This window comes from Neltuma alba, unplaced genomic scaffold (assembly GCF_004799145.2).
Source record: "Neltuma alba isolate B1F8T4 unplaced genomic scaffold, ASM479914v2 tig00012138_pilon, whole genome shotgun sequence".
NCBI lineage: Eukaryota > Viridiplantae > Streptophyta > Magnoliopsida > Fabales > Fabaceae > Neltuma > Neltuma alba.
In genome coordinates, this window is record NW_021636688.1 from 2,417 (window position 1) to 23,120 (window position 20,704).

A 20,704-nucleotide genomic window follows, 5' to 3' on the forward strand; every position below is an offset into this window, starting at 1 on the left:
TCTTATAATAAGGACCGGAGGAGTACCATGTAGTATAAAAGTCAACTGAGAGTTGAAAACATTAATCTACTTTATTTTTTATATTTATTATTATTATTGTGTTTTAAACTCAGTGGCAAAAATATTATTATTTTTAAATTAATTTATCTAACTTATAAATTAATCTAATTATAATATAATGGAAATCTTTCTATTTTGAAATATTGCCGGTGGATTCTAAATGATTCTGAAAATAACGTTTATTAATTAAAACATAAGTTAACAGGGGGATTCTAAATTATAAAGTTAGTTGAGAGTTGAAAACATTAATTTACTTAATTTTTTATATTTATTATGTTTTAAACTTACTTGCAAAAAATTGTTATTTTTTAAAACTTATAAATTAATTTAATTATAATATAATTTTATTCAAAACTGTTCTAGGGACGTCATGCCATATTTATTATGATTTATTTATTTATTTATTTTACTTTCTGGATCAACCTAAATTAATTAAGTTGCCGGATTATTCATTTAATTTTTTTATTGTACTAAATTGTTAATTATTCATTGGGCTTTATGATGTGATCGGCATATGTTTGAAATATTTTTTATTTAAAATATATAATTTATTTATTAAAAATAAAATTGAGGTCTGTCTAATAAAACTTTTGTTTTGAAGGGTGAGTTTTTAAAATATAAAACAAGTTTTTACAATTATTTTTTAAAATGACAACGCTGAAGATCTAAAGCCATTTTATTGGATCTTAAAAACTTCTACTCCTCTATCCTGAAAAAAAAAAAAAAATAGACCCCTGCCCCTCTTCTCATTTATTCATATCTATTAGTGGATAATTATATATTGCTGCCAGAAATGTCACCTTCAACCTCCATCATGTGACTTGATCATCAATATATCATTATCATAAAAAAATATAAAATAATCATATCACATTTTTCACATGTTATGATATTATAATTATTCATTTTGCAATGCACTATTTACCGAAAGAAACGTGTTAAAGTTATGATTATTTGAATAACCTGGTTTTTTTTTTTAACCAGAATTTGAATAACCTAGTTTACACCTTACACTCTGATCAGTTTACGTATGTCATTATACCTTTAGGGGAATATGCTTTACATAAAGTGATATTCTTATTCACGACTAAAATAATAATTACTTCATAAGTACGTATCTTTTAGAATACATTATTCGTCACTGATGGTTTCATTTGTTAATATTATATTTCCAATGGTCTTAAACCTGAAACTTAGGTAACTAAATATATAGATTTGAAAAAAAATAGTTAGATTAGTAGTATATAACAGTTTTCCTAAATTACCCTTCTTTTGATAACCTATGTTAGAAATTAACCATATTGATTAGTTGCATGCATTAATAAATAATAATAGGAATAATTTGAAGAAAATTATTTATGAACAAAATAAATTTTTCAAGTAACTTGTATATTTAGAATCAAATGAAATGAGCATACAAGTGCAGGGACTATTATAATATAAGGACAGAAAAATAAAAATATTCCTTGCACGTCTGCTCGTGCTTTTGAAATGAGATTGGTCTGTCTATCGCGTGAAATATTGAATTATTAGTAAAAACAAAACAATCATATGTTGTTTTAAAACCAGCAGCATCATGGGGTTAATTTGTTGGATATTTGTGAAAAATATTAATTATTTCAAAAGGGAGTGTCAAATATTTATAATTAATATTTCGAAACCAGGCCTCCCAATTTTTGCAACTGAGCGTCTTGAACTCAGTTAAGTTATTTTAGGGACCATACAGAGATATTTTCATTAATTTAACTTTTTTAAAATTGGTTTTTCCTATAATGTTTGAAAAATTATTTAGTTTTTTCGCTGCGTTAGTCCTTTTACATCATTCTCAGACCTTTTTTTTTTTCTTGTCACGTCCCAGTCATACCCATATATGCATGCAGATACTCCTGTTTTGAATAACTAATTTATAGATAACAAATTGTTAGTTAAAAATAATAAATAGATTAGCAATATATCTTTATTTTTAAATATGTTTTTATAATAAATGAAAGAAAATGTATTGGGCAATGTGATAAGAGAGTATGGCAAAGAAGAAAAAATAAATAGTTAAGAACAAAATTGGAAAAAAATATTAAATTTTAAGCCAAAGTCAAAGTAAGGTTTATAAAATAAACTACAGTCTTTCTTAAATTTAAAACTTATAAATATGACTGATGATATATATCATCCAGACATAACATATCATCTATCATTTATGTTATTTACAATAAATTTTGTTGCCTCCTTGTTTACAATAAATTATACATATTAAATAATATAGGGAAATTTGGGGATAAATCCCCATTTAAAAAGTTAATTGTAGAATGGGATATGAACTTTTGAGATCCTTTTGAAAAATTAAAAAGAGAAATAAAATTACTATAATACCCTTAATAAAATGCAATTAGGATCGAGCATATGCAACTAGAGATGAAAGATGTGCAATTAGGATCAGCGATATGCAATTAGGTCTTATATGCAACTAAGCACACGCAATATACAATTTGGATTGATATGCAATTGAAGATCAAGAACATGTAATTAAGATCAGTGATATGTAACTAGATCTTATACGCAACAAGGAATCCTTGATATGCAATTAAGATCAAGCATATGGAACTCAGGATCAAGGATATGTAATTAGGATTAGTGATATGCAACTAGGCATGCATAATATGCAATTAGAATTAAACATATGCTATCTGGGATAAAAAATACTCCTCCGGTCCTTAATATAGGACCCAATTCTTATGTTGGTTTTGGTCCTAAATATAAGACCTCTCTCTCATATTTATCAATTTTCTCTAAAATACCCTTATGGATACTCCCTCAACCATAATCAAGTAGAAGAGGAAGAAGGGGTATTAAGAAAGATGATTATGGTGTTTTAGGAAAAATGTGGCACTTTTCCTATAATTAACTAACTTACCTAACTTCCTTAATTTAATCAAATTAGTTAAATGGGTCATATATTAAGGACCGGAGGAGTATGTAATTAGGTTATGTATGCAATTAGACATCATCTATATGTAATTATGATCAAGCATATGCAACTCCAAATCTAGGATATGCAACCTGAGTTATTTGGTTTGCTTACCCCTCAAACGTATTGTCATTTAAAATCAAATTCCATTCTACAGTTGACTTTTCAAATAGGAAATTATTACATCAGATATATAATAAATCATTATCTTCAAGCAAACTCATTAACATGAAAAGGGTGACTTACAGAAGGGAAAATTCCAAAAAATATGTTTTAAATTTTAAAATCTCAAATCAAAAATTACTGCAAAAATATGTTATTATTTACTTTTTAAATATGGTTAATTGCTATTAAAATGTGGTAAATAAGACTATTTTAAAATTTTAAAATTCAAGAGGTATTTTTGTTTTTTAATTTTACCTCCACAGACCCCGACTGACCATGGCCTAATGTCCATTATTACTTATCATCGGGGCCCATAACGCGCAATCAGCTTGTTTTTGTTCATTTGGACGTGGACCTTTTATTTTTTTAAAAAAAAACCACCCATATTTATACTTGTTAAAAATAGCTAGCACTTAAAGATTTTTCATCGAACAATATATGTTTTAAATTTTTTTAAAAATCATGTAGTATAATATAATATAATTTAAAGTATGAATATTGTGTGTATTTATGGTAAAGGTAATTAAAAAAATTACACCTACCAATTACTAATCACAAAGACGCAATAAATATTACAACATGAAAAACAAGGTAAATTATAACTTCTAAATAATAACCATTTCCTCTTTCTTCTTCAAAAGTGTTTTTGGAGAACGCTTTTTCATAAATTGAATTTTTTTTTTACATATTTATTTTGTATATCATAAAATTATTTTTAAAATTATGATTTTTTTCCCATGCAAGCACCCCCAAAAGATCCTTTTTACTTCAACATTAAATTGTGAAAAACAACAACAGCCAATAGTTGTTCCGGACTTTTTTTTCCACTTCAGATAAAATTGACTTGGTGGAGATAAAAAATGAACTACTATCTCTTATTTTTAATATAATAGCTAATTTGATATTTAATTTAATTCTAAATATAAGACCCAATTCATTTTTTCTCTCATATTTATCTATTTTTTTCAAGTTAATCTTTTTAGTAGTTGCTCATATTAAACGTTTTATTAAATGACATTTTTAATTGATACACATGATTAATAAAAGTATCTTAAAGAAGATAATATATATTTATTACAAATAATTAATTTAAATAATTTTTTTAATCTATTTAAATTAGTTAGCTAACTTTTATATTAACAGTTAGTAATTAAATTCCTTACTATACATATATAGTACCAGAGTAGCGCAATGTTTAATGCGTGTAAATTTATTAACTAACTAATGAATCAGCAGCATTAATCTCAATCGGGAACAAACAAGAGTTAGTGTTGGTAGGTCTTCCCCAGATAATCAACCAATCATCCTTCGGAAAGCTTTTTCTTTTTCTTGGCCAACTTTTGGAAAGCTATTGAGTCAAATTGTTTCAGAATAAAAAATTAATGAAGCTTGCGCATCGTGATGCATTGTTTAATCAGGTTCCAGAACATTTTTTTTCCTTTTCGTTTTTTTGTTGCCAGAAGAATCTCTTAACTTTTCCTTTTTGCCTGAAAAAGAAGCTCTAAACTTTATCTCCTTAGGTAGTGTTTGGTTAATTCTAGAAGTACTTCTCATAAGTATTTTTTTATAAATCAAAACAAACTCCTCTACATATTTACTTCGTATATTGTAAAAGTACTTTTGAAATTATAGTTTTGTTTTTACCTAAATACCTTTTTAATATGAGGCTTATTTTCCAGGGAAAAATAATAATAAACCTTGCCTCGGGGTGCGCAGTCTGGAAAGGCCAGATTAGGCCCCCTACCTTAACTTTGTGGTAAATTAACAGTAATTTATAAAATTTTTAAAGTGAAGGAGTAAATGAATTAATTCATTGATTATATGAATTTAAATATTAATTCTGCACGGAAATTTATTTTTGGTACTAAGTTTTATTATTTGAATACTCATTATTCTCGTAAGTTAAAAACCCAGAAGTCGGAACTCAAATAAGCATGTATTAGGACATATTATTTCTGGTTTTTAATATAAAAATTAGTTAACTAATTTAAATAGATTAAGAAAACTAGTCAGATGAGTTATTTATAATAAATAAGTGTTATTTTTTCTAAAATATCCTTGCTAATCAAGTTTATTGGTTAGAACTATCATTGTTACAATGACTATCTTGAAAAAAAAAAGATAAATATGAAAAACAAATTAAATTAAAATATTATATTTAAGATCAAAATAAAAGTTAAACGAGTTTTTATATTAAAGACATGAGATAATATTAACAATATATCATCACTTAATATCCCTTTCATGATTAGTTCAAAAAAAATATGAGCATGAAAAACAAACAATTAGTTCAAAAAAATATGTCTATGATGAAAGACAGGAAATTGGAACGCTCAATATAAGCAATTAAACATATGTAATTCCAAATAATCAAAATCTTATTATTTAACGAGACTTTTTTTTTTTTTTTGGGTAACATTCTTAGATGCAATTGTTCTACGCACAACCGCAATTAGTATTGACAACTATGCTTAGTTATGTTCTACGTTGATTAAATATAAAATAATTAAAATTGAAAATTAAAGGAATAATGAAACAAGAGAAGAAAAACCAAAATAAAATTCAAGAAAAAAATAGTAAGAAGGATAACAATACAAGCAATCATGCGTAAATTGAATGGATTCAAAACAAATAATAAAAAAATTCACACTATTGATTTGACGCCTTTGTTTGTCTGTAGATGTAATATATTCACATATATGATGTCATCATTAGACCACTAACCTTTTTTTAAGTTTATTACCTGAAGCTTAACTTTATGTTTGGTATAAGAAGAGGAAAAGAGAGGGGAGAAAAAGTTTGAATGAGTTTGATTTTTAAAAAAAATAAAAAAGTGAGATTATAAAATTTTCACAAAAAATATATAAAATGAGATATCAAAAAATTAATTAAAAACTTTTAAAACCACATCTTCAATTTTTCAAATCAAATTCATTAAAATTTTTCCTTCCTTCTTCTCTCTTTCCTGCCATTTCCCTAATATCAAATGCGCCCTAGAAGCTAATTCCATAACTCTCAAATATTGCTACCCTATTATTTGCTAAAATTTGCATATTATATGTTATAATATCGAAATATCAATTACTTGAGTCGCTATTTATATAAACTATGAGAAATTAATATCTTTTTGAGAGTGTTTATAAAATATATATATATATATATATATCTTTCTGATAGGAAGATGGGGGTTGACAGGGACCATATCACTCATTCATTGAACAGGATAGAATCATAGATAATGTACTCTTCTGGTCCTTAATATAAGATCCATTTAATTAATTTGATTAGATTAAGAAAGTTAGGTAAGTTAGTTAATTATAAAAAAAATGACATATTTTTCCTAAAACACCATACTCATCTTTCTTAGTACCCCATCTCCCTCTTCTACTTGTTATGGTTGAGGGAGTATCTATAGGGGTAATTTAGAGAAAATTGATAAATATGAGAAATGGGTCTTATATTTAGGACCAAAACCAATTTAAGAATTGGGTTCTATATTAAGGATTGGAGGAGTATTGTATTATTATATCCATTTATTATCCTGCAGTCTGGAGAATCAAACATTTAATGGGATTGACATTTTATTAATGTTTTAAAATACTAAGAAAATAAAATTAAATAATTTAATTAAAAAAATACATAAACACTAAATTAAAAACTGAGAGAACGTATAGCTACGATATGATTTATTTATGTAAACACGATGTTTTGTCTAATTTATTTAGCTAAAGGGCAGTACGAATGAGATAAAGTATGGACACCGGACAGTTAAGAATTTCCAATTGAACATTTTGTTTTCTGGCTAACGAATCATAATTATTAGCATCAAGCCAAATGTGTCTTTGTCATGCATAAATCACTAATCCTTTTTAATTCTGATAAATGTGCATGTGGTTTTGTGGTCTCCATCGCGTCGTCATTAATATTACTATTATTGAAATGCATATGGAAAGGCAAGAGGCACGTGCCGTTTGGATTATGTGAAGGAAAAGCTTCACCTGTTCATTCTCTAACTTCAATTATTTCAGGATTCTCTTACCTGTAACGCTGGCTTCCTGAGCTGCGGAGTCAGTGAAGTGAATAACGGCGGAATCAGAATGATTTTTTTAAAACACGACACAAACTACTCTATGTACGGATATTTATTTTTCATAAAAATATTTTTAAAATTATGATTTGATTTTTATCTAAACATCACCTAAAATCTCTCAATTTATTGTTTTTCTAATTTATAAGACTTTTGTGTTTTCCCCTTATATTTGATGTATACAAAAATCGCTGATCTAATTTAAAAAATTTAAAAAGCTAAGTAAGTTATTTAACTCTAACAAACTTGGCATTATATTTTTAAAATATTTTTATGCAACATTAAATTATACTCTCTTCGGTTATTTTTATAAGAGCCTGATAATTGAATGACGCGATTCAAAAAATAATTAAAATTAGTTAAAACTAATAAATATACAAGAAATAATTTTTTTACATATGCCCTTATTTATAAGGGATAACTAAAAAATATATAATAAATATTTTAAGTAATGCAATATTTGAAATTAATAAAAGGAAAAAATGATAAAAATACATTAAATGTTTAAATAACTACAAATGAGATCTTATAAAAAGAAATAAGGCAATTCAAATTTTTGGCTCTTATAAAAAAAGACCAAATGGAGCATATATTTTGTAAGTTACGTAAATTAGTTTTCAAAAAAAATAATAAAGAGGATAAATAAAATGAATTAAGTCCTACTTTTAGGACCATAACCAACATTCTAGTTGGATCTTATGTTTAACATTACAAGAGTATTTTATTGAAATCAATAAAAAATTGAAAACACATTAATTCCGTCCAAACATTTGACAACATTTCAATTTTACCATATGTATTTCCGGGTCTACATTGATGATGGCTGAGACCTGAGATCAATGGATAAGCATCACACATTTTCTTTCCAATAAAAAAGAAGAAGAAGGAGAAGAAATTAAATTTTGAAATCATCTCAAACAACTCTGTTATTTCAGATTCAAGAAAATGTTCACTCCCGGTTATTGCTTTCAATTTATCCTCCTTCATAACCCGATCCACCCACCCGGCCACCCCTCTGCTTCAATTTTCTTTTTGTAAAAGCTGATATCGTCTCGTACAGTGACTGATTTGTGTCGGAAAATAACTTTTGACTTTGTGAGATACCCAATGCCACATATATAAGCATTTAATAAAAGCAGATGCAAACACCCTGGTAGCTAGCACAATTTTGTTGGGAATTTGAATATACCATCCTAATCCTTATTATTTGTCTAAGAGAAGATTTTGATTTTTTTTATTTGTCATTAATATCATTTTTAATATTTTATTTCAATTTTACTCCTATCAATTACAATAAAAGTGAAGAGAAAAGGAACAAGTGAGAGAAAGTATATTAGTTTTTATCCCCCTAGTATCTATATCTTTTTAATAAGGATAAAAGATAAAGATTTTATTTATTTAATGCTCTGATTAATATATTAGAAACTCCTGCAAGTGACAAATAATAAGGACTGAAAGGGCATGGATGAACGTTTCAAAAGAAGACACATTGGTATGACTATACTCCATCAAATACTTATTATAAGTTTCAAATAATTAATTTATGGATAACAAATAATTAGTTAAAAGCAGTAAACATGTTTAAAATATACTCTTCTGATTTTTAATATAAGACATATTTAACTAATTTGATTAGATTAAGAAAGTTAGATAAGTTAGTTAATTATAAGAAATATGACGTGTTTTTTTCTAAAACACTACAATCATCTTCCTTAATATTATCTTTTCCTCTTTTACTTGATTATGGCTAAGGGTGATCTATAGGAATAATTTAGAAAAAATTAATAAATATAATAAATAAGTCTTATATTTAGAATCAAAATCAACTCAATAATTAGGTCCTATATTAACGCAAATTAAAAGAAGAGCACTTTTGTTTTCAAATATGCTCTTATAATAAATGAGAAAAAATCAAATAGAATGTGTGAGGAAATAAGGTTAAAAAAATAACGCAAATTAAAGGCAAAATTGAAAAAAAGCATTAAATATAAAAGCAAGCCTAAATTAAAGTTTATAAAACGAATCACACTCCTCTCCAAATTTAAAACTTATAAATAGAATAAGAGGGATTATTTAATTAAGCCAATAATTAATCATAATAACCATAAAGTGCCTGTTTGTTTTTATTTTTTGTTTTCTTATTTTCAAAACAATTTTATAAAATTGTTTCTTAAAACTATTTTTGAAAACAAAAAATAAAAGAATTTGTTTGGATAATAATTTTTAAAAAATCATATTTAAGAGAAAAAACCATAAAAAACCACATATGGTAAGTGATGATTGTCACTGATAATGATAAGTCGTGAATAATAAGTGAGAAGAGAAAAAGATTTCTCAAAAATTTTTTCAAAAAATAAAAAATAAAAAACACAAAAGCAAAAACAAAAAATATGTAAAAGTTGTTTTGGTTTTGTAAAACAATCAACTAAAAATAAATCATCAATCACGTTTTTTTTGTTTTTAAAAACAAAAAATTGTTTTTAAAATAAGAATCCAAACAAACCCTAAATTACCATGCTATCAAATTCAGAAACGTGCGCAAAAGAATCTTTGCGAGCTAGTACCATGTGGTAGACAAAGAAAAGTGCCGGGCCCAACAGCACCGGTAAATTATGCAACACCGAAAAGGTGTTCCTGGATGCGTGATTTTTGATTTTTCCAAAGACTGAACTGAGAGGGTTTTAAGATTAGCACTAAAATTGTTTTAAATAGTTTACGATGTAACAAGATTAGTTATTGCTATAACTCGACAAAAAGAAAAGAACTGAATTGTGAGCAAGCCATACTCAACGTGGATGAGTCTAAAAAAATCCTTGGTTTTGATATGAAAATAACACTGCGTTTATTGTAATGGAAATACTAGTTTTAACTATTATTCTAGTTTATTAATGTGGTGTATTTCGTAAAGCCATAATTTAGGTTCTGTAGATTTTCAAATCCTCTTACCAAGGACTGAAATTTTCAGTTTTTCAGGCGTCAGACTGTGCTGACTTGGGAACAAGCACCAAAAAATGCCGAGATGACATGAATAATGTGAAGGCTGGAGTCCCACATTTTAAAGAAGAGAAGTTGTGGGGAGCAAGTGAGGTCGAAAAAGGAAAGGAAGTCTGGCAAAAAAAAAAAAACAAAGAAAGAAAAGGAAAGGAAGTCGTACTCAACAATGATGGTGTTATTTCATAACCAACAACTCACGCAATGAAGTGAGTTTTAACCGAATCAAAAGTACAGAGACTGAATTGTACTAAATCATATCTAGGGGCTGAGTTGTATCATCTTGTTATTCTGGAAACCTTTAAAAAAAGGGAACTGTATAGGATTTGACTTTTTCTAAGGATTCGTTTGATGTGAGGGAAAATGAGAGGAGGAGAGGTGAAGAAAAATTTTAATAAGTTTGATTTAAAAAATTAAAAAGTGGAGTTAAAAACTTTTAATTAATTTTTATTACTCTTTTATATTATTATTTTCTTTTTACTAAAATTTTAAAACCCCATTTTTTTATTTTTTAAATAGAGTTTATTAAAAAAAATTTCCTTCTCTTTTCCATATCTCCCATACCAAATAGTACCTTAATAACCGTGCTTAATGACAGACAACTCTACAAAGGGAAGGGTCATAGGAACAGACGCGGCTTCTCTCCTTTTCCCTTACCATCCGCTGCCCTCCTCTGCCCGCAAAGCCGCGGCGTTTTGAGTGAAAAACGAGAGAGTGAGTGCTTTTCTATTTAAAAAAAAATCAGTGCTCTAAAATATTTTTTTTAGTATTATTAAGTATCCTAAATAAATTCTTAATACACTTACTGCTCTAAAATATTTTTCTAATAGTACTTAATATCTAACTCTCAGTGTCCTAAAATATTTTTTAATAGCATCCAGTATCCTAAATTTTTTTAAGTAATACCCATCATGTCAAAGTATTTCTCTAATAACACTCAATATCATAAATTAATTTTTAATATATCCAACACCCAAAAATATTTTTAATAACATTTAGTATCTTGAAGTAATTTGTCATATAATATTCTATGGTCACTAAAATTTAGCACAAGCTACTTGGTACTACTAAAAAAATACCGCAGCATGTTGGATGTTACATAGGTGTTATTGAAAAAAAATATTTTAGCCTTCTAAGTGGACCAAAAATTATTTTACAATACTAAGTGCTATTAAGAAATATCTTAGAATGCTGGGTGTTAAATATTAGGTGCTACTAAAAAATTATTTTACCTTGTTGAGTGTATTAACAATTAATTTAGGATAGGAAATGACACTGAAAAAAATATTTTAAGGTATTAGATATTTTTTTAAATTAAAAAAAAAAAAGCCTTCACCCTCCTTTGCTTTCACTCAAAACGGCGCAGTATCAAAGGTAAAGGAGGGCAGCGGATGGTAAGGGAAAAGGAGGGAAGCTGCGTCCAATATAATAGGGAACGTGGTGTTATTTCATAACCAACAACGTACATGATTTTTTTTTTTTTTTACCAGCAACAACGTACATGATGCTGGGTGGTGCGTCTGCCTCAATAATGATGTTGGCTTTTGTATCCGGTGTCACAATTATCTCATGCGTATAAAAATAAAAGATTAAGGGTTAAAAATAAACAGTTAAGAGTTAAAACTATTACTACCTCCGGTCCTAACTATAAGATCCTGTTTATATACAAATGATGTTTTATAATTAAGATCGGAGTAGTAATAAACTTGTACCAAACCAAACACTATGTACTTTAATGCCCCTTCCTTTCTATTATTTTTGGTAATGAGGCCACAATATTTTTAATGAAACTAACAAAATATCTCAATTAAAAAAAGGAGATAATGATCAGAGACTATATACATTTTTTGTTTGGCGCAAGTTTATCGATTTTTTTTTACCATTAACCTTTTTTTAATTTAGGATATTTTGATATTTTCATTAAAAATACTGTGAATCTTATTAACAAAAGTAACAAACATTGGGGTGTTTTAACGATGGTATTATTTTTGCATTCATTTTAAATTTGCATAGGTAGATCTGCATACAACAAAAGTATGTGATGTTTGGTGAATTTTTGATATAAATTTATAGGTATTTTTTATCATAACCCTAAAAAATTAGAGATAATTGCTATAAAATTTCAACTAAGAAATATAATTACTAAAAAGTGCAACTTGTAATGACAAAATTTTGGAGTAGGAAATGGCAACTGTTCACTTGTTATTAATATTTATTGATAATTATTTTTTTGATCTCTATAATTCTCCAAAAAAAAAAAGTCACACAAGTTGTGGCTTTGTAAATATGGAATAATTGTAGTGGTTAATTTAAAAGCCATCGTTAATATCACGTTAAATGTTTCTTTATCATCCATAAATCACTAATTTTTCTTCCCCATTTTTGATAAATTTTTTATTTGGACAAATGTGCATGCGGTTTTCTCTGTCATGTCGTTGTTAATGTTATTCTCTTCTAGTCTTAATTATAAAATCTTATTGTACACTACAAATAAGGTTTTATAATTAAGACCGAAGGTAAAATTATTAAAATGCATATTGAAAGGCAAGAGGCACATGCCGTTTGAATTATGTGAAAGAAACGCCACTCCAATTATTCTAGGATTCTCTAACCTAGTTCCTTAAAGCGGGCTTCTTGCTGCGCTCAGTTCAGTGAAGTAAATAATTAAAATCCTTTATAGGAGCTTTTTTCAACTTTAAATAACTAATTCATAGATAATAAATAATTAGTTAAAATTAATTATAAATAATAAATAGGTTAGAAATAGATTTTTATTTCCAAATATATTTTTTTAATAAATGAAAAAAAGGATAAAAAGAATGTATAGGGAAATATGATAAGCGAAAGATAATTAAGAGTAACATTAAAAAAATACATTAAATATTAAGACAGACACAAATTAAAACTTATAAAATGGATCATACCTTTCCTGAATTTAAGACTTATAAATAGAACTAGAAGGAGTATTTAGTACAATTGACCAATTAAAATTTAATTTTTCAACTCTATTTTAAAATTTAATAAATTTTCAACCTCACTTTAATCTAATATACACTATACTTAATGAGAATTGAGGACAAACTTTACACAATAATAATTAAAAGGATTAATATAATTTTTGGTCCCTTAAGTTTGTCATTATTTTGGTTTTAGTCTTTTAAGTTTCAAACTATAGATTTTGTTTTATCGGGGGTAAAATGATCTAAATTTTTATTGGATTAGGAACCACTATTTTAGTTGAAAAGAAACTTGAATGACCAAAACCTATAATTTAAAATTTAAAGGACTAAACTTAAAATGAAAGCAAATCTGAAGAGCAAAAATTATATTAACCTGAAAAATAAAATTTACATTCATATGAACAATTTGATAACACGACTTATAAATAAAAAACCTTGTATTTTTATTTTATAAATAGAATTAGAAGAGTATATATTTTATTCCTTTAACTTCATTTAAAAAACACTTTCAATATGTTTCATCGGAATAAAAAAACCTTAACTTAAAATTCAATAACTTTTCAAATTTACACATATTTAATAAGTATTTTCAAGAAAATAATAAAGTATAGAATAATAAATCAAGGATAAGATTTTGTATATTTGTATAATAAATTTAATGAGGTGTGTTATATTAATAAGAAAATATTCTCTGCCTATAAAAAGGATGATAAGATTAAAATGAGGCAATTATATTATATAATTCCAGATCCGCAATAGTCATAAGGAGCTATCTTGCATGGTAAATGGTACATGCGGATCTACATTGATAACGGCTGAAAGCATAATCGATCAGCATCACGCATTTTCTCTCCAGTGAAAATGGAGAAGACAAGCTGAATTGAATAGAAGAAACTAAAACTTGCAATAATTTCAAACTCCTCTGCTATTTCATATTCAAGAAAATGTTCACTTCGAGCTACGGCTTTCAATTGATCCTCCTGTTAGAGTTTTAGTTTGTGAGTGTGTCAAAAGAAGTCTCATATTACTTAAGATTGAGAAAACCTTAGTACTCCTCCGTTCTTATTATAAGACCCCATTTGACTTTTTATTTGTCCTAATTATAAGACCACAATCCATTTTGTCTCTTATTTTATGCATTTTTTTCCAAGATAATCCTTTTAATATGATAGTTTTAGCCAATATACTTAATTAGCAGGATATTTTAGGAATGACAACACTTATTTATTATAAATAACCAACTTAACTTACTTCCTTAATCTCCTCAAATAAGTCAATTGGGTCTTATAATTAGGACCGGAGGAGTATTTACTAAGATGTGAGCTTGAGCTAATAAAATAGTTGAGAAGAGGAATCTTTAGAATCGACCGTTAGAGATGACCGTTGAAGCATTTATGTGTTTTTATTAGTCAGTTTTATTCTTTCATTAACCAGATTTAATAGCTTTAAAATGATTTAATTTACCTTAATTAATTGTTTAAAAACCGCTCTTTTAATTGTCATTAAAATAATATTTAATCAGCATTATGGCAGCCAACGGTCACATATTATCTGCCTATAAAAGGCAATGTGTGGTGTATGGTCAGTGGGCGTCAAGTTCTATCCCCGAGCTCAATCTCCCCCCTCTCTTTTCTCCTGAGTTTTAAATTTCTGCTGTTCTGTCACCTTGCTCCACGCAAGAAGGGTTCGTTTAATCCTGGGGAGTGCCGCCTTTTATTCTAACCTATGTGGCGGAATAACTCTTAAGGACGGTGTCCTTGGACACGACTCGAATCATATTTTTATTATTTTGCAGGTGTTGCCAACACCTCCTTCATCACTGGCTCCACCCACTCTGCCTCAATTTTCTTTTTGTGTGTGCAGAAAACATTTGTAAAAGCTGATATTGTCTCGTGCATTGATCTTGATTTGTACCAGAAATCGGCTTTCGAGTTTTTTTTTCTCTTTTGGTGAAAGAAAGGGGCGAAGCCCAAACCGTTACATGACAATTATTCTTCTGAGTTTCAAATTCAGAAGCATCTAGTTTCACAAGGTCTTCTATCCAATCCGGTGGCGTGTCCCAAGTAAGTCTTCTCCTATTTATTTCATTGCTCAGAGTGGCGAGTTTATCCGCAACCTGATTCCCTTCCTTGAAGACGTGTTTAAATTCGATTTGCCATTGAATCTTGAGAAGTTCCTTCTGCTTCTTTGAGATCAGGTAGTTTCCCTTCAGCTTTCGAGTTTTAAAGCTATCTAGTAGTTAGCACATTTTTGTTGGGCATTTGAATATAAGGATGAGTACATAAGATATATAGTAGTATGATTATATTTAATTAATAATCACTCACAATAACCTCTTAGTTATGATGGTTTTAGATTCAGAAGCATGAGTAGAAGAATCTTTGCAGGGTACTGTGAGGGGATGTTTGGATAGAAACAAAACCATAATTTTAAAAGTGTTTTTATAGCATATGAAGTAAATATGTAAATGAGTTTACCTCGATTTACGAAAAAATATTTTTAAAAAAGCACTTTTATGCTCATCTAAACACCCCCTAAACGAAAAAAGTGATGAGCCCAACGCCACAGGGCCTGGCACTGGTAAAATATGCAAAAACGAAAATGCACTCTTAGATATGTGGTTTTCGATGTTCCCAAAGACACAATTGTGAATGAGCCATGCGCAACTTTGGACGAGTCTAATAAAATCTTTGGTTTTAATATGAAGATGACAGCAGTGCGTTTATTGTAATCGAAACACTATTTTTAACTACTTATTCTAGTTTTAACGAGTTGTACTTCACGAATCCTTAACTAGATCCTGTATATTTTCAAATCCTTTTGCCAAGAAGTAAAATTTGTGTCAAATCGTGTTAAGAACAGGGCACCAGAAAATGCCAAGATTGCGTGAAGAATATGAAGGTTAGAGTCCCACATCGGAGAGGAGAGAGGCGAGGGGGAGGAAGAGAGAGTATAAAACAAAAGAAGGTGCACAATTGCAACATACTTACCTACCTGGACGGGGTCAATGGGTGATCATGAAGGCCCATGGCCTAGGCCTGTGACCTCCATTGCACTACGGAGGGGCGCATGCCTAAGGTCTACCTAATAGGTGGAGCCTACGTCATAATTTGTGGCAGTGGGGGCCTGCGTTCGCGCGGCCCCTTCCCAATTCGAAACCCAGAATATGATTTAAAGAGGCCATCGACAACGGTAGGTCTGTTATTGGGCTTATCTATTGGGGTACCTTAGTGAGGGCCATTTACTACTTTGTGAATCATTTTGGGCCTGCTTGTGGCTGACTCAGTAGTGGACCCAGATGATGTAGGTCTGTGTTTGCCGCTCTTTTCTTACAGCCCAGAGATGTTCTCATTTCGAATTTTTTCCAGATAAAAAATCATTTTTCAATTTTCAAATATACTATCTTCCCATTTCCCGCATGTTTAGTTAAATACGTAGAACATAACGACTCAGTTGCAAGTTAATTACATCACCTATTTTATTTTGGCCTGAGCATATATACATCACTGGATTTAATTACATTATGTTGGTCATTTTCACTATATTTTTATAAAATTTACAGAAGTAGATCACAAAAAATCCGCGAAGCTCCCCACTTCCCTATATTTTGCGGTTTCATTGGCATGTTTATTATACGTTTTTAAATTAAAAAGGTAAGGAATTAATTATATACATAGGTCATGCTCCCTAAATTTTGCTTCCAGTCTTGACATGCCTGCTTGGCTAATTTATGTAGATTTTCATTAATGCACATCATGTTTGTTTCAATCGTGCAAGGTTAGCCGAAGCTTCCAAGTTCCAATTAGGCATTCTCCAAATGAAACATAAGAGAATTTTCCTTGCTTTTCTTTGGGCAGCAAATATAGAATTTTCCTTTTGCATTTATTTAATAATGAAGATCAATTTCCATCGATTTCAGCAATGTTTAAGAATTGGAAATTTATTTTTTCAAGCCTCAAGAAATTTGTCAGTAAAATTTCAATAATATCCATCTCCTTAATTTCTGAACAAAAATCGCCCATATATATTCCGAGCATATTTTTCTGTAGAAGATAATAATTAGAAAGCTCATAAGAAAATCATCAACCACAAATTAGTTTTCCAAAACCTGATCATCCATACCCTTCAATTTACTATAACTATGCATAAGATGAACCGAAACTGACGATATTTATTGCCACATATATTTTATTTCATAAATCTTCAGACATAAGAAACCATGGAAAAGGTTTCCTACAAGCTAGCTCTCCTGCTTGCCCTTCTTGCTGCAACTGCGTGTCTTGGTAATGTCATATCACTCGCTTAGTTTCTCTTTTATATATGGTTAATATGATCTTTTAAACTTACTAAAATTTTATCTCATTTTAATTTTGACTCCTCAAATTTGACACAAGTGATTTTAATCTTGAAATTTGCACGTAAGGATTTTTGGCCCCTAATACAATGTTTTTGGTTTGCCTAATACCACTCGGACGAAAGATGGTACGAAACCAAGTGTGTTTATGTATAGTTATGATTTAATAAATTTAATTTAATTATTTTTGGGGAAATGAATGGGCAGGGCTTTCGACAGGAAGAAGGAAATAATAATAATAATAATAATAATAATGGAGAAGGCATTGGTGGAGTTTTAGAGCAGAGAAATGCACAGGGGCTGGCGATTGCGGGACATTTAATACCGTGTCAATTGCCTTGTACTAATGTTGCGTGCAGAGGTGGCAAGTGTGTTTGTACTTGCACCCAAACCAAAATATAATTAATTGCAACTTCATCATCTATTTCAAGTGTTATTGCCAATCTATTTGTGCCTGCCTTGGCACCTAAATAAAACTACCAGTTCAATCCAATAAAATCTTTGCTTCTCTCTCTCTATATATATACATTTTTTTTTGGTAAGTGTGTGTATGTATGATTGTTAATTTGTGAGACTTGGATTTGAATCATGTTTTGACTCATTTTAATGTTAAATAACTTTGTTTACACACCAGTAATCGTTACTAGTCTCAATGATGTAATAACCTTCATTTTTTCCGGATTTAAGGCTATGTTTGGATTTATTAGAATTATAGAAATGACATACATGCCACTGTCTTTGGTCCTAATTACAAGAGTTAGTTGACTAATTTGAGGAGATTAAGAAAATAAGTTAAGTTAGTTATTTGTAATAACTATGTGTTATCTTTCCTAAGATATCTTTACTAATCAAGTATATTGGCTAAAACCATTATTGTTAGAATGACTACTTTGAAAAAAAATGTATAAATATGAGAACAAAGTGGATTAGGATCTTATATTTAAGATCAAAATAAAATAAAATAAAATCTTATATAAAAACCGGAAGTAATATCATATGAATGCCGTCCGCACAAGGTAGTGAAGTGCCCTCGTGGCAAGCCCTGTCACAGTGAATGAACGCATTCACCCACGTTAAGATTTCAAAAACTAATTACTATTACTTTATTCCGATCCTCAATACAAATCTCATTTGACTTTTATTTTTTATTTATTTATTTATTTATTTTAAGATAATTCTTATAATAATAGTTCTAGTCAATACACGTGATTAATAAGGACACTTTAAAAAAACAATACCTGTTTATTATAAATAACTAACTTAAATAATTTCGAGCTAGTTGACTAATTTGAGGATATTAAAAAATTAGTTAAGTGGTTGTTTATAATAAATAGGTGGTCTCTCCAAAAATATCTTTGCTAATCATGTGTATTAGCTAGAATTACTATTTAATAATACCTTTAACATCTGCAACTGCTACAAGAATTACTTTGAGAATAATAAATAAATATAATAGATAAAGTAGATTAGAATTTTATATTTATAACCAAATTGAATATCAAACTACCTCTTATATTATAGATCGAATGTAATATAATGTAGTATTAATATTCCTTTAACATGTCATTAAAGCTATGTTTTGGTCTTCATGCATACGCATGCATCACCGAATCACGAGTTCAATCAACTCGCTGGTTCTGAGTTGTTCACAGAACATTCATTGGTGTCTTCTTATTTCTTGTCAGTTAATTTTAAAAAGATCAATATGAAATTTACATATGTGTGAATTTTTGTCGCCAAAAAATAATTGGAATTTAATTAAGAATTGGTTTATTTGGTTTTCACTCGCTAATGACTTGTGTAATAATTAGTCCCCGTCAGATAACGAAGCCAACGAAAATAAATTATAATAAGCGCAGCAAAATATAAATCCTATCCTTCATCCCAATGGCAAATTGGCAATCGTTTTAACCATTGATGCTTAAACTGTTAACACGTCAAAATACTACATATTATTACTAAAATTAATTCCTCAGATAATGAGAGGATTTTGATATTACCTTGATCTTTAATACGAGAGTTAATTAACTAATTTAAATATATTAAAGAAGTTTACTAAGTTAGCTATTTATATTCTCTAAATACTCTTGCCAATCATGAGCATTAGTCAGACCCACCATTTGATTAAACATTTAACATGTATAGTTATTATAAGAATTATTTTGAGAAAAAAGAATAAATATGAGAAATAAAATGAATCAGAATCTTATATTTAAGACCAAATTAAAAGTCAAACTACTTCTTAACATTCTTAACGTCGTATCACATGTGATGCATATTTTTCCAATTCATTTTTTTTATCAATAATAATCTCATCACATCGCATTTCATGAACTGAAACTTGTACACCAATATATTCAAATGTAGAAGTAGTGATATCTCTTGCGATACTCTGCAAATGAATATATAATGTTTGGAAGAAAACTAAAGCGAATGTATAACAACCGCCACAGAAATAAAAGAACATACACAGTTTAAATTACTTTTCTTAGCTAATATATATAATTTTCAGCTAGTGCAAAGCAGAAAATGCCCAGATGAGACGGATCTATTAGCTAGGAAGGAATTAAAGTTTCTGCAATTTTCCGCCAGTCCCACATCGGGAAATGTGAAGTGGAGAGCGGAAGAGAGGGTATAAAATGAAGGGAACGGGCAATGTTACAACATACTTACCTGGACGGGGTCGATGGGTGATCATGAAGGCCCATGGCCTAGGCGTGTGACTTCCATTGCACTCCGGAGGGGCGCACGCCTAAGGTCTACCTAATAGGTGGAGCCTACGTCATAATTTGTGGTAGTGGGGGCCTGCGTTCGCGCGGCCCCTGCCCATTACAAAACTCAATGATTTTTTTCTGTTGGCACATTCAAATTTTTTGGGCCATCTTTTGTACGAGATTTTCAGCCCAAAGCGTGTCGGTCTGAGCTTGCGCTACACGTACGTTGTGGGCGGGGGAGGTGTTCTCATTTCGAATTTTTCCAGGTAATTCAAGAAGTTTAAATGTACTTGGGGATAAAAAAGAAAAATAAAAATATTATTTTGGATTTATATAAAATAACATTAAAAAATCTGTTTATACAAATTAATTACTAATAATCTCTCAGAGATGTGTTGAGCACCTTTTTAG

At 29.0% G+C, this 20,704-nt stretch overlaps 2 non-coding genes across 2 annotated transcripts; both read left to right on the plus strand.

The window, feature by feature from the left end:
* Positions 1 to 16,211: 16,211 nt before the first annotated feature.
* Positions 16,212 to 16,372, plus strand: LOC114723433 (U1 spliceosomal RNA). Its single transcript, XR_003738243.1, has one exon. It is a non-coding gene; the product is annotated as a U1 spliceosomal RNA (small nuclear RNA).
* Positions 16,373 to 20,244: 3,872 nt separating this feature from the next.
* LOC114723432 (U1 spliceosomal RNA) lies at positions 20,245 to 20,405 on the plus strand. The gene has a single exon (XR_003738242.1). It is a non-coding gene; the product is annotated as a U1 spliceosomal RNA (small nuclear RNA).
* The last annotated feature ends 299 nt before the right edge of the window (positions 20,406 to 20,704 follow it).